The sequence below is a fragment of the Ostrea edulis genome, chromosome 6 (genome assembly GCF_947568905.1).
Source record: "Ostrea edulis chromosome 6, xbOstEdul1.1, whole genome shotgun sequence".
Taxonomy (NCBI): Eukaryota; Metazoa; Mollusca; class Bivalvia; order Ostreida; family Ostreidae; genus Ostrea; species Ostrea edulis.
In genome coordinates, this window is record NC_079169.1 from 81,870,552 (window position 1) to 81,884,216 (window position 13,665).

Consider the following 13,665-nt stretch of genomic DNA (forward strand, 5'->3'; position numbering starts at 1 on the left):
AAGGACATCTTTATAAAGAAATCATGGATGAAAATTGTTTTAGAAGGGATATACTTTATGATTAATAATGGTTTTGTCATTCCAATTATTGACCGAGTGGAACCGCCGCAGTGGCCGAGAGCGTTCGCCCCGCATGCGTTCGAATCCCGGCCGCGACCGACCTAATTCGTCAAAACAGGTAGTGACAGTTCCATCGCCAAACGCTCGACATCAGGTGTGAATGTCACGGGTCCTCGGAGATGACCTTAAAAACGGATGACCCGTGTCACAGTAGGTGTGGCACGCTAAAGAACCCTCACTGCCCAATGGCCATAAGCGCCGAGCATAGGCCTAAATTTCAAGCCCTTCACCGGTCTTGGTGACGTCTCCATATGAGTGAAAAATTCTCGAGCGAGACGTTTAGTAAGATACAATCAATCATTTGACGGACGCCTGACCTTCTGGTAAAAGTTTGATGTCGCCGTCTTTTTTGAAATTTAAACATGTGTAACAACGATCATTGAATATAGGCCTAATATTTTAATGCAGCGTTATTAGAATGTCCAACAGTTTACAATGAAAAGTAGAAGAGTTTGTGTATTTGGATTTTAGTCACGTGGTTTATTTGAATCTGAAGGCGAGAGGAAATCCTGAGGCTTTTTAGTAAATGCAAGGTGAAGATAACGAACAGTGATCAATCTCATACATCTTCTTTACAGGGAAGCGGAGCGGATAGTAAACCATTGGCTAGCGAAGATGTAGTAAATAAAGCCGTTGAGGTTTATTACGTAAAATATGGCTCCAAAGAAAAGAGACTGTGCTTGTGAATGCTTGGAATCGCAGCATGTCGAGGTACTTACGATTAGGCCTGTCCAGTAGGCGGTTGATTCCTTGTTGATGATAATAGAGTGGACATCTCTTTGTTTTCTTACCGTAATATTTTTGAGTAGCTATTGACCGAGTTGACATTTTTATGACCGGTAACTTGCATTATATGTCAGTGGGGGCAATATCATTAGGTCGCCTGAGTTTACTCAGGTGACCTATTGCAATCGGTTGTCGTCGTCCATCGTACGTTAACAATTGAACATTTTTAACTTCGTCTTGATAACTACCGGTCCAATTCTTTTCAAATTCGGTATGAAGCATCTTTGGGACAAGGGGGACATAAATTGGAAATTGCAGGACTCCAGCATCCTTGGGCCCCTAGGGGTGACACGTTAAAGAACCCTTACTAATGGATATTTAAAAAGACCAGGTAGTCCTTTACCAATATTGTAAATTTGATGATCCCAGATGTAGGGGTTTTTGGTATCAGAGTGGGGCCAAAATTGTCAGTTATTAAATGTGTGAACAATAAACATTTTTAACTTCTTCTTGATATCTATCATTCCATTTCGTATCAAATTTAGAATGAAACATATTTGGAACAAGGGGATCATAAATTGTAAATTTCAGGATTTCTCCAAGCCTTAGGGGCGAGGCAAAAACTGCCCAAAATTGCCCAATTTTCAAAAAACAAATTCTCAGGAACCGCACACATGTAAGAAAAACTAAATGCATAGTGATGTGGAGCAGGAAAGCCTCTACCAGAGTTGTAAATTTCATGATCCCAGGGGTAGGGGTTCTGATCCCAGGGTGGGGCCAAACTTATAATATAGTGTTTAAGTGTAAAACACTTAAATAACATCTTCTTTAGTGTTATTGATAATAAATGGATAGAGTTATTGATAATAAATGGATAGAGCAGGTAGTCTTTTACCACAATTGTAAATTTGATGATCCCCAGAGTGAGGGTTCTGACCCCAGGGCGGGACCAAACTTAGTATATAGTATTTATGTGTAAGTTGGATGATACTGTATAAAATCTGAATGCATACTAGGAATAGCAGAAAAGGATGTACAAAAAATGGTGAATTTCAATCAAAACCCAGGGTTATGACTTTAGGATGAGTCCAAATTAGTCATATCTTTTGATGCTTTAATGTTAATACACCTATTATATAAAGCCTTTCATCAGTGTATGCACTTTTGAAGGCAGTGAAGTTTTAAGAACACATCTTGTTTTATACTGTTGCTGAACATTAGAATTTAGCTTAGATATTCAGAACAAGAATTTTTTTTCTAGATTTCATAGCCCATAGAAGTAGTCATACTTTTTCACTAGTATTCAGGTGACCGGTAAGGCCTGTGGGCCTCTTGTTTTAATTTTGCTATAAAAGAAATTCTAAATAAATACAGAATAACAAGTTATACGCTTTATTTCATGCATCGATATGCATCAACACAGGAAATCTGTCATTCAAGTGGGGGCAGTGTCAAAAGTACATGTAGTTCGGACCGGAAGTGCTTTATCAAACGGGCGTGTGATAAAACTAATGCTTTATCTCACTTGCAATATACACCACACATATGAGATAAAGAGAATTATCTTCTACACAATACATGTACATATAGAACGACAGTTACACACAATTTTGAAAGACAAACGAAAATAAAAAGTTGACGAAAAACTTAACGATCACGCTGTTAGATACTGATGTTCAAATATTGCACGTTCAAGTCCGATTAAGTAAGACAAAGATGTCCCCATTTTAAAGACTTGGAGATTGAAGGGAAACTATTATATTGATCTGATATCCAAATATTTAACTCAATAATTAATGGTGGACAAGACGTTTATCAAGTAAATATGTCAGAACATTTCCGGATTTCGAGATAAATGATATATCTAATGACAGTAGATTATCTAACACGAACTCATGTGTAAACCAATGATCTGAACCAGTTCGAGCACTTTCCCTTGTCACATAGTGTATATAAGTTCGGACACTTTCCATTGCAACATAGTGCATATTAGGACACAATAGACAATTGCGTAGCTTCAGTGAATTGTTAAGAAAATGGGTCTTTATTTTGCATTGATACTTGTTATCACATTTTATCATACGACACTGTGTCTTAAGCTTAGTGGAAACATTGTAAGTATTTTATACAACATATATATATATATATATATATATATATATATATATATATATAATTTAAGCAGTGTTTATATGAAGGAAAAAAACAAATATTATACAATCACACTTCAATACAAATACTGCATTTATCATATGATTGGAACAAAGTTTTTCAAAAACTTGATCAAAATGTCAATACTGTAGACAACAAGAAACATGTGTCTAAGTTCACCCTGTATCCATGGAAATTGTGTCAACTCTGTCAACGGCTACACATGTGTATGCGCGGAGGAATACACTGGAGTCAATTGCGAGAATCGTAAGTCCTCTTGTTATTCAATTTTCGTACGTATAGTAAATGTTTCGTAAAGTTCTGATGGTGAATTCTATATACAATGACATTTTAGGATTATACCTTTGCATCATTCTATATTGTAATACAGCGTTTAGTGTCCATGACATTCTATGAATTATGTTTGCTTCCAAGTTTTGCGCAATAAATTCTGCAGTACCTATAAATTTAATTGTGCTTATCAGAATTTCATTTAACATCAAAGATAAATTATGTACTCCTTATTCTATAATTTCAAATGATAAAGCTCTAAGTATAGCCCGTGAGGATCTGGGTTAGAATAGGTTCTCAGTAACCCTTACTTGTAAAAGGCGACTAAATGGGCCTTCGTGTAAACTAAAAGGTCCTTCGGATGAGACCAAAAAAACCACAAAATCGAGGCCCCGTGTCACAGCAGGTGTAGCACGATAAAGATGCCTCCCTGTTCAAAGGCCGTAAGCGCCGAGCATAGGCCTAAATTTTGCAGCCCTTCACCGGCATTGGTGACGTCTCCATATGAGTGAAATAATCTCGAGAGGGACGTAAAACAATAATCAATCTAAGTATAGCATAGTACATGAAAGGTGAAGATAACGAACAGTGATCAATCTCATAACTTCTATAAGCAATACATGTACGAAATAAAGAGTTGGGCAAAGACGGACACCTCGATATACCAGAGGTGGGATCAGGTGCCAAGGATGAGTAGGCATCCCCTGTCGACCGGCCACACCCGTCCTGATCCCCAAATCATATGATCTAAAAACTGCGTTACGTTGGGCTTTTGGAACATTTTGGTACATATTATATTTTGAAAGGACTATATTTTGCAGTGTGTAGTCTTATAGAAGGAAGATATAAAAATCGGTTGAATTTTCCCTTTCGTAATGCTAACCTTTCAACTTAACGATCTATTGTAATTACAATTCAGACACTATATAATCTTCTAAACCTGACACCAGGGATTCAGTATCATCTTAACTTTGATTTATTTATTGTTTTATGTCCCGTCGAGAATTTTTCACTCATATTGAGACGTCACTTGTTGTAGATGAAGTACCACATATTCAGACATATGCTTAACGCTGACGGCCGTAGCAGTGAGGGTTCTTTAACGTGTCAATCCCTATCGCTAGACGTTTATAATGACATATTCGTAAGACCCGTGATTCTCACTTCTAAATGTCAAGCGTTTGGCAAAGGAGCAATCGCTACCTATGTTTACGTTTTTTTAAAACGTTTTACGCGGCCATGCCACGAGCGGGGCTCGAATTCACGACCCCCCACTAATGAAGAAAAAACTTTACCACTGAGCTCTGGCGAACATTTAACCTTTAGGTAAATTTCACCCATAAATAGCGCTTGTAGTTCTCCATCTCAATAATTTCAATATATACCCTTATGGTATCTATCAGGTGACATATTGCAATTGGTCTGTGCGTTGTCCATAGTTTATTAACAATTGAAGATAATTAAATTTGTTTTATTTTCTATTGAAAACAGATAGGTGCAATGGTTCTGGTAACTGGTTGTTCCATAACAACCAATGTTACAGATGTGTTGTCTCTCCAGTTACATGGAGAAATGCTAGAGCGGCATGTCATCAACATTCAGCAGATCTTGTCACCGTTACAAATTCAAACATCCAATCTTTTCTGGAAGGTACAAGTGTAATTACATAGTAGAAAGCAAATATTCGATGAGGATTTAATCCTCTATTTGTTGTCGTAAATGTGAGACTCAAGACTAACTAATTTTTGTCTACCTTTTTAAAAGGTAAATGCAGTGGGATGAAGTACTGGATTGGATTAAATGACAGACGCAATGAGGGGGTTTTCGTGTGGCTCGACAGTACCGTGGTAAGCAATAAATGAGTGGTGTGTTCTACATTCCCTGAATACATTGTAAATGGATATTACATATATATCTTTTTAAAAAAACGACAACGCGTATTGCCAAACCCGGATGTATACATGCAAGATATTAGGGATCATGAAATTGTGATCTACCCGCAAATAATGTTTTATGATAAAATATTCAGTATAGATGTATGAAATACTAATATCATCTAGATGCTTGTGAGAATTAAACTTGGTGATTAATAACACTGCCTTCTTTCATGGTATAATAAAATGTACATCCCTTGTACGAAAATATTTTGCATACGGGAGTAAGTATGGACGTTGATAAGTCACTTGTCGGTATTTTGTAGAATCGGATGAATCCAAAATAATGGTACGCGTGTTCTCAGTCGAACAGTGTTCTTCTATTGTTTCCCCTTGAACAGCGTCATATAGAGTCTCCTAGCGACTGAAATGTTTCAGAATCTCCCAAGCACTGTAAATAGGGTTGAGGTACGTTCGATGGTTTGGGGCTCTCTACATGTCCGTGTTCGATAATTTTCCTCTACAGGTTTTAGTCTACACGTCAGGTACTGTGGACTTTTACTGTCATCTATAAGATCAGTTCAGTCGCTACAGTGTCGGGGAATTGGATGAGAAAATGTATTGACTTGATATCTTAAACTATCCAATAACATTATTATATCCCCCGCAAACGGAGTTTGCGGTATATCGGAATCACCATGTCTGTCCGTCTGTTTGTAGACATTATTTTTTCCATGCATGTTCAAAGACACTAGTGCATGGATTTTTTTTTAGAAGTTGTACACTCATTACTCACCATATGAAGATGTGCACCTGGTATTTTCATATTAATTGGATGATTTATTTTCAATTTACAGGCTTATTACTACTTATGGACTTAGTCATTTTTATACGCCCGTCTTTATGGTACAGCGATGTCTGTACGTCCGTCTGTCCGTCCGTTCGGGTTTTCTCTTTATAATTTCATTTCCCTTTCACATATCATGCTGAAACTTGCTGTGTAGCTTCTTTGTGGGTCACTCTAGATCATACTGCAATTTTGATCCATTTCGACCTTTTTTCCAGGAGTTTTGCCCCTTTATTTGGAAATAATTATTATATGGAGGGTACATAATTTGTCCGCCCTACTCCTCCCACAGTTTTCAAGTGAGAGCCTTCTTATTTTGTGGAGTGTTTCTATGGTTATTGAAGATGTGCATGTGGGATGGATTTTGATTTTCTACAGTTTTTGAGAAAATTACAGGTTGTTGAACTTAGTCTATTTGGAAATTAATATTCTATGGAGGGTACATAATTTGTCCGCCCTACTCCTCCCACAGTTTTTAAGTGAGGACCTTTTTATTTTGTGGAGTGTTTGTATAGGTACTGAAGATGTGCATGTGGGATGGATTTTGATTTTCTACAATTTTTGAGAAAATTACAGGTTGTTGAACTTGGTCCATTTTGAGGAAATCTCGATTTTTAAGCTAAGACCCTTTGTTCATGTGAAAGTTTGTCACAGCCTCATGATGGCTGATACTACCTGAAGCAAAGTTATACAAATTATAGCACAAGAAAAACACCCTATGTAAGCATTTCACGGGCGTATTATGTACCGTTTGCGGTACTCTTGTTTAAACTAAAACGAGTATATCTTAAAAATCCATGATTTGATTTGAATTGTTGTAAATACATTGTTCTTCGACTGAAGTTATTCATTTCTTATTTTTAAATTTGAATATTTAAAGTATTAGAAAGTTATGCTAATTTCTATTTTGTTTAATAGTGTCTCTTTGTCTGGAGAATATTTTAAAAAAAAACAAATTTCAAGGTTTGAATCAGACCTTTTACAAACATTTTTTATTAAAATAACATAACAGTTATGTACCTTACATTTTGATTTATAGTGAATGTATGAATAGTGGTGGTGGTGGGGGTTCATACTTTTGCAATTTTTAAGCCATGACCAAATTAAGAGAAATGATAATAAACAATTAAATTCTCTGAAAATCCTATTTATTGGTATAGTGTTTATATTGAGCATCACCCGAAATATTTTAATATTTGATTGATTCATTGGTGTTTTTTTAAAGCAACATTTTCAATAAAAAATAATAATATATAAGATGTTCATTTGATTAGACAATTTCTCGTTTGTTTTGAGGAATTCTGTTTTTATCCATTATATAGTGTGCCCCGCGTGGGGTATTAGTCCCGAAAGGACAGTTCTAGTATTATCTTTGAGGTCCTCAGAGATCGTCTATGTGATTAACCATGCAGGGAATCAGCAGTGTAGCAGTGTCTAACAAGTTTCAAGACCTTAGATAACTGACAAGTGAGAAAAGGCTCTGGATGGATTGAATATTGTTTAACGTCCTGCCCGAAAATCTTTCACTCATATGGAGACGTCACCACTGCGGGTGAAGGGCTGCAAAATTTAGGCCTATGCTCGGCACTTATGGCCATTGAGTAGGGAGGGGTCTTTATCGTGCCACACCTGCTGTGACACGGGACCTCTGTTTTTACGGTCTCATTCAAAGGACTGCCCCATTTAGTCGCCTCTTATGGCAAGCAAGGGGTACTGAGGGCCTATTCTAAGTGGCGGATTTAAGGGGCACCCCCCCCCCCTAAAATTTTCAAATTGGTAAATCGTGGTCACTTGTTTAGAAAAATGTAGACAATAAAAGAAGCAATAATTTCTTCCACTCTAGGAGAAATAAATGACAAAATCTTTTTGATTTATTGAATTACTGTTACTGGAAGAACTTAGTTTAATTATTTTTTTTAAAAAACCCTTAAAATTTGCGTCATTTTATTAATTTCACACTATCAAAAATGACAGAAAGTAATAGAATTGACTACATAGGAGACATATGTCAAGCCCTATAAAATCTGTAAAATCCAGGAGCCCTGAGGCCCCCGCCAGGGCTTCGCCCTGGAACCATTGGGGGCCTCAACGCGCCCCCAGACCCTTGCCTTAGCCGCAATTCCTGGATCCGCCCCTGATTCTAACCTGAATGCCAACGGGCTCTGAATGGAGCATAGAGTTATGGGACTTAGATTTTTAAAAATATTAATTAGATGACAACTCTTTAGAAGTACGGCACGTGTTACATGTATCTTTGAGTCCAGAGAAAAAAGGTGGGTGTATCAACCGTGCCAATTATCAAGACATACCTATTTCATTGGTAAAACACCTGATGGGTTTATTCTGATTTAAAGTAAATCTATTTTTTCTATAAATACTAAAATTAAATTCCTAAAAGTCACCTCTTGACTTTTAGTAATTTACGTCAGTTATTGTACAAATACGGTCCTTGATACATGACAGCAATTTCAAAGGTACATAAACCATCACTATATCGTCTCCTTCGGATTTTTAGCTTTCATTGGTAACAATCTGATTAAAATCGTATCATTTGTTGCACTCACGTGGATATATGTATCTTTGTGGGCGGATCAACGAATCTGATTTTGATCAGATTGTCAACAGAGGTCAGTATATGCATCAGTTGACGAAAAACGTCCCATTTCTATTTGAATCCCCATCAGCGGCATATTATTTGATAAGCAGTTTTCTTATTCAGATGGATGGAATAATTTTCTTTCAATCTTATAGCAAAGTTCCTATTCGAACTGGGATGATGGTGAACCCAATGACTCTGATGGTGAAGACTGTGTGCACTTCTTACCACCTGGAACTTGGAATGACATCGACTGTTCAGCTAATATTTCTTACATATGCCATAAACCTTCAGGTTGAAACATTTCTTAATTTGAGAATTTTCAATATTGAAATATCAAATCTTAAATATTTCTAATCCTTTACCCCGAAAATGTTGGCATAAATAATAAAATTTATATAGCTCCTTATACAAAAAAAATTACTCAAAGGCGCTTTACCGGGGTAAGAAGAGGAATAGAACAGTAAAATACAATTACATGAGAGTATGACAAGATCGTATATCTGTAAAATTATCGAAATAAAACACTATGATTATGATCAATACCTAAAGATTTTTTAGGTCAAGCATTGGGCAAAATATTAGGTCCTTGTATCTTTTATTTTCAGACATTAATGAATGTTTAAGCCTCCCATGCCATAATGGTGAATGTGTTGATCTCTACAATGGTTACAAATGTATTTGCCAACCTGGATACAGCGGCACTGTTTGTAATATAGGTAAAATATCATAAATGAAATATACATTCTAGAAATGCTGTCCGCTTAACTAAGTTACCTACATGTAATATTTCAAGATGATTTTGATTCTTAAACTCGGTACTGACAGCTAAGCATGAAAATATTGATACGTTGTCGCATTTCAAATCAAATGCTTGTTTAAAAATTACTTCGCAATAAACTAAAGATTATCGACTAAAATGAAAGTAGACGAGAAGTTGATTTTTTAAAATTTTCATATACAGTCAAACCTATTTTAAGAGGTCACCTTAGAGAAGTTATGAAAGTGGCCACTTATGACAGGTGGCCTCTTATTCTAGTTTGCCCTGTAAACAGCCAGTCAATCAATATATGAACAAGTTATAAACTTTAATATACTTCACAGAGTAAAATAAGGTGAATTTCATAAAAATCCTGATCATACATATGTACATTCTAATGTCCATGTAGAAAGGGACTCCGTTACATTTATTCTAAGAAATGTTGCATCATTTAAACCATTCCCAGCATAAACCATTTATTTCTTCATTTCCCGTAATGTGTCGTCGCAATTTTGTTTCTGGATCCACATTATTTTCAAAATCCTCCAGATATCGAGCTTTTCTTTTCAAAACGTTGTTTATCTGAGTCTTGCCAACATTTAATTCTTCTGCAATCTTGCGAGAAGATATACCTTTTTTTATCCAGATCAATCACTTTGATTTTTTCAGACAAAGTTAAAACTTTCCGTTTTACATTCGGCGAAGACATTTCAACAATGTGTAAAAAATGACAAATAACGATAACAGAGTACAAAATATTTAATTTCAACTCAAATCCGTTTAATAGCTTCAGGTACACTAACCAGTATTTATGTTATAAATCAATGCATTAAAGGGACATGGACACCATCTGAGCTGAAAATTTTCAAAGTTTGTGTCCATTTGTATGCCCCCTTCAAGCTTTGCACCTGTCGGTCGGTCGGTCAGTGGCCTTCGATTCGGATTGATTCCGTGTTATAGTAGGCCTTGGCACGATACAGAACCTTCACTGGTACGAACATAAGAGCCATGCATAGGTTAAAAAATATGTGTGGCATTTCACTAGCCGCTAGTGACGCCTCTACATGAGTGAAAATGTAAAATAACAATCAAACAATCTCACTGAAGGTTAGCAAATATAATACCAAATGTTCAATAATTAAAGACTCTTCTTTTCGTTTTTGTTGAAGATATTGATGAATGTCAAAGTTCACCATGTATCCACGGTAACTGTAGTAACCTTTTGGATGAGTTTCAATGCCAGTGTTTTCCAGGTTATGCAGGAATCCGATGTGAATTTATGCCTGAGCATTATATATCTTGTGGTCCTTCACATGCCTGCAATGTCGAGAATGGCATGTATTCAACATTGCAATATACTCAGCATTTTAACTCGTGTTCATTTGTTTTCCGTATTTTTCAGAGATCAATGAATGCCTTAGGTATCCATGTCTGCATGGTACTATTATCGACATAGTCAATGGCTTTCCAGGTTCCCTCGTGGTATTTGCGCTTGTGGCCAAATATTCAGCCAGAAGCGCAAAAACATGTACCATGAGGAACCGTGGATTAACTGTTTCATCCTAGCCTTATGACCCCCTGCACAATGCTGTGCGTGATTACAGCCCGCGCAGCGTCGCGGTCTGTTCTGATACGTGTTTTCAAACTGTACATGCGTTTCTACGGAAGTGATGCTTTTATTTATGCGGGATTTATGTGAATATATTATATTATATTTAGACGGGACGTATTATGTTAATATGCCTCTGTCCGTGCGTCTGGCTGGCTGGTTGTCCGTCCGAGGTCCTGTTTTCCGGACTTTTTTCTGTAACGGATACATATATGGTTTTGAAATTTGGTCACAATTCCTCCATCAAGAAGCGTAAGAGTGAGCGCCAATCGAACGGAATTAAAAGGGAAAGTCGCAGATCTTTCAGATAGGGCCTTAAAGACGAAGGTCACGTGTTCAGGGATGGGGTAATTGAAAAATGTACATGTAATTGTAATTAGATGTATTGAAATACATTTCTATAAAAATGATTTATGTCAATAAATCATTTATATCTGTTGCCTTGTGTTCATGCACACAGCTCGGACTTTTATGTGGTATTTAGAGCATCCCTATTTGCATACTGGCAGACTGCGCATGCGCATTCTGTATTTGATTCTTCGTAAACAAAGGGGAAATTTGAGTCTAGAAGGTGATGTTTTGCTATTAAACGCAGCTAATCGTTATTCAAGTGCTTCTTATATCGGCTGAACAGACAGTAAAGGGAACACAAACTAGGATTCAAATATAAGTAAAAGTTACCTACATGTACAAGTAAAATGTACAGACAATGTATAAGTGTAACCGTGCGGTATTAATGTAGACACAACACAGTTGATTTTTTCGTTAGGTTGTTATATTTGTGATCTTGAAGATGAATATAATATATATATACCCTACAAAACATATAACAACATAACAATTACAGTATCAACATAAATAAATTATCACATTGTTATGATAAAATATATATATCTTACATTTATCATAGGTAATAAGGCAAGGTGAAGATAACGAACAGTGATCAATCTCAATAAATAATTGCATTACACTGAATTAATCTGTACTATGTAATAGAAATAACTTCTAATTTACTCAAGCAAAATAGATTGAATATAATAAATCTCAATTATGAATATGTATACAATGCTAATATACAATATGATAAGCAATAATTACAATAGTTACCGAATTGTGGATTCAGGCAAAAGAAAGAATTGGAACATGTCCATGGTGTAATTACAACACATCAGACCTGTGTATAGTAATACACACATTCACTCTTATGTAAACATTATAATAATGTCTTACATCAAGGCTGATATTATCATATCTACGGATACATAGCATTAATTTTATATCAGTGTAATTTACTTTAAAAACTATTGATACATTTATATTTGATCACTACTCTCTTTCTCTTATATACATGTATAACTATAACTCATCATTTTCATACTTCCATTCATACTCTAGAATTGTTAATGGGAATTATTAAAGAAACAACTTACTTTCAAGGTCTTCAATAAATTGTCCAATTTCCTTCAATTCTTAATTAATGGCAAAATATATAGCACTGGCAATCTCTCTGACTGCTAATTTCAACGTGATTTAAATTTACAGAATAAAACTCTCCAGGACTTTGACCTTCAAGACCTTCCAATAAAATTCCAGGAATACTTACAGTGACCAATCAAAGACTACTGACCTCTAAACTAGTCCTCTGCCTATACTTGTCTTGAATGAATAAAACACTAAAGACAACTCTTATTCTAAAGAAAGATAACTCTGGTTATACTTCAGTAATAGAAACGTGCAGTGCTGGTTAGTAATATGTACATGTATTTTATATGAGTATTTAGTTTGCATTATTTATTTACAAATATTTAATTGGTATATCAATACTTAATTTTAGATTATTTTAAGTTTAAAAACACTTCAAAATAATACACTATCACATAATGACAAATTGCCACATCTCAAAATTAGCACCTGAGAACAAAAAATGTGTCATCTGACATATTATGACTGGTGACAATATATGGCATATAAAAAGTAGACCGAAACATATGTACAACTTGGAAAAAGTCAGAAAAGGGGGCGTTAAAAGGCCATGTTAACAAGCCAGACAATATTTGTAGAAAAGGAATACACGAGACAGAGATATACAAATATAGGCTTGCTTGTTAACGCCCCCATCATCAATTTGTCATTATACATTGTCTGTACATTTTACTTGTAGGTAACTTTTACTTATATTTGAATCCTAGTTTGTGTTCCCTTTACTGTCATTTATTGTATATGTAATGAATGACCTATTTTATTCCTTAAAGGATGTGATGTTTTTATTTAGTACAGGCAGACAGGTATAAAAGCAATTGAATGTTTTTGTAATTGACTTTGCTTTCAATTAGAAGTAATGGAAGGAATTTCAATACATCCCCAAAAAGTCAAGTATTTTCAATTACTTTTCAATTACATTAAATTCTTTATTCAAACTTTGTAAATGATGGAATGAAAGTGTGTTCGACTGTTTCATTGTCGGAGATGGGGTGTTTATGCAATAATTAGATGCCTCGTTATGTCTATATATTCAATGCAGCATGGTCACATTGTCCAGGACTACTTTTGTTCAGGTGTAAACCCTTCTCATGCCAGAGAACAAAAGCACAGGTTAAAAAACACTTGAGTAAGACTTCATCCAGATTTAAACATTACTTCAAATGTACGGGACGAATTTTATGTTCCAGAAATGCATCTGGAAATTTTAAA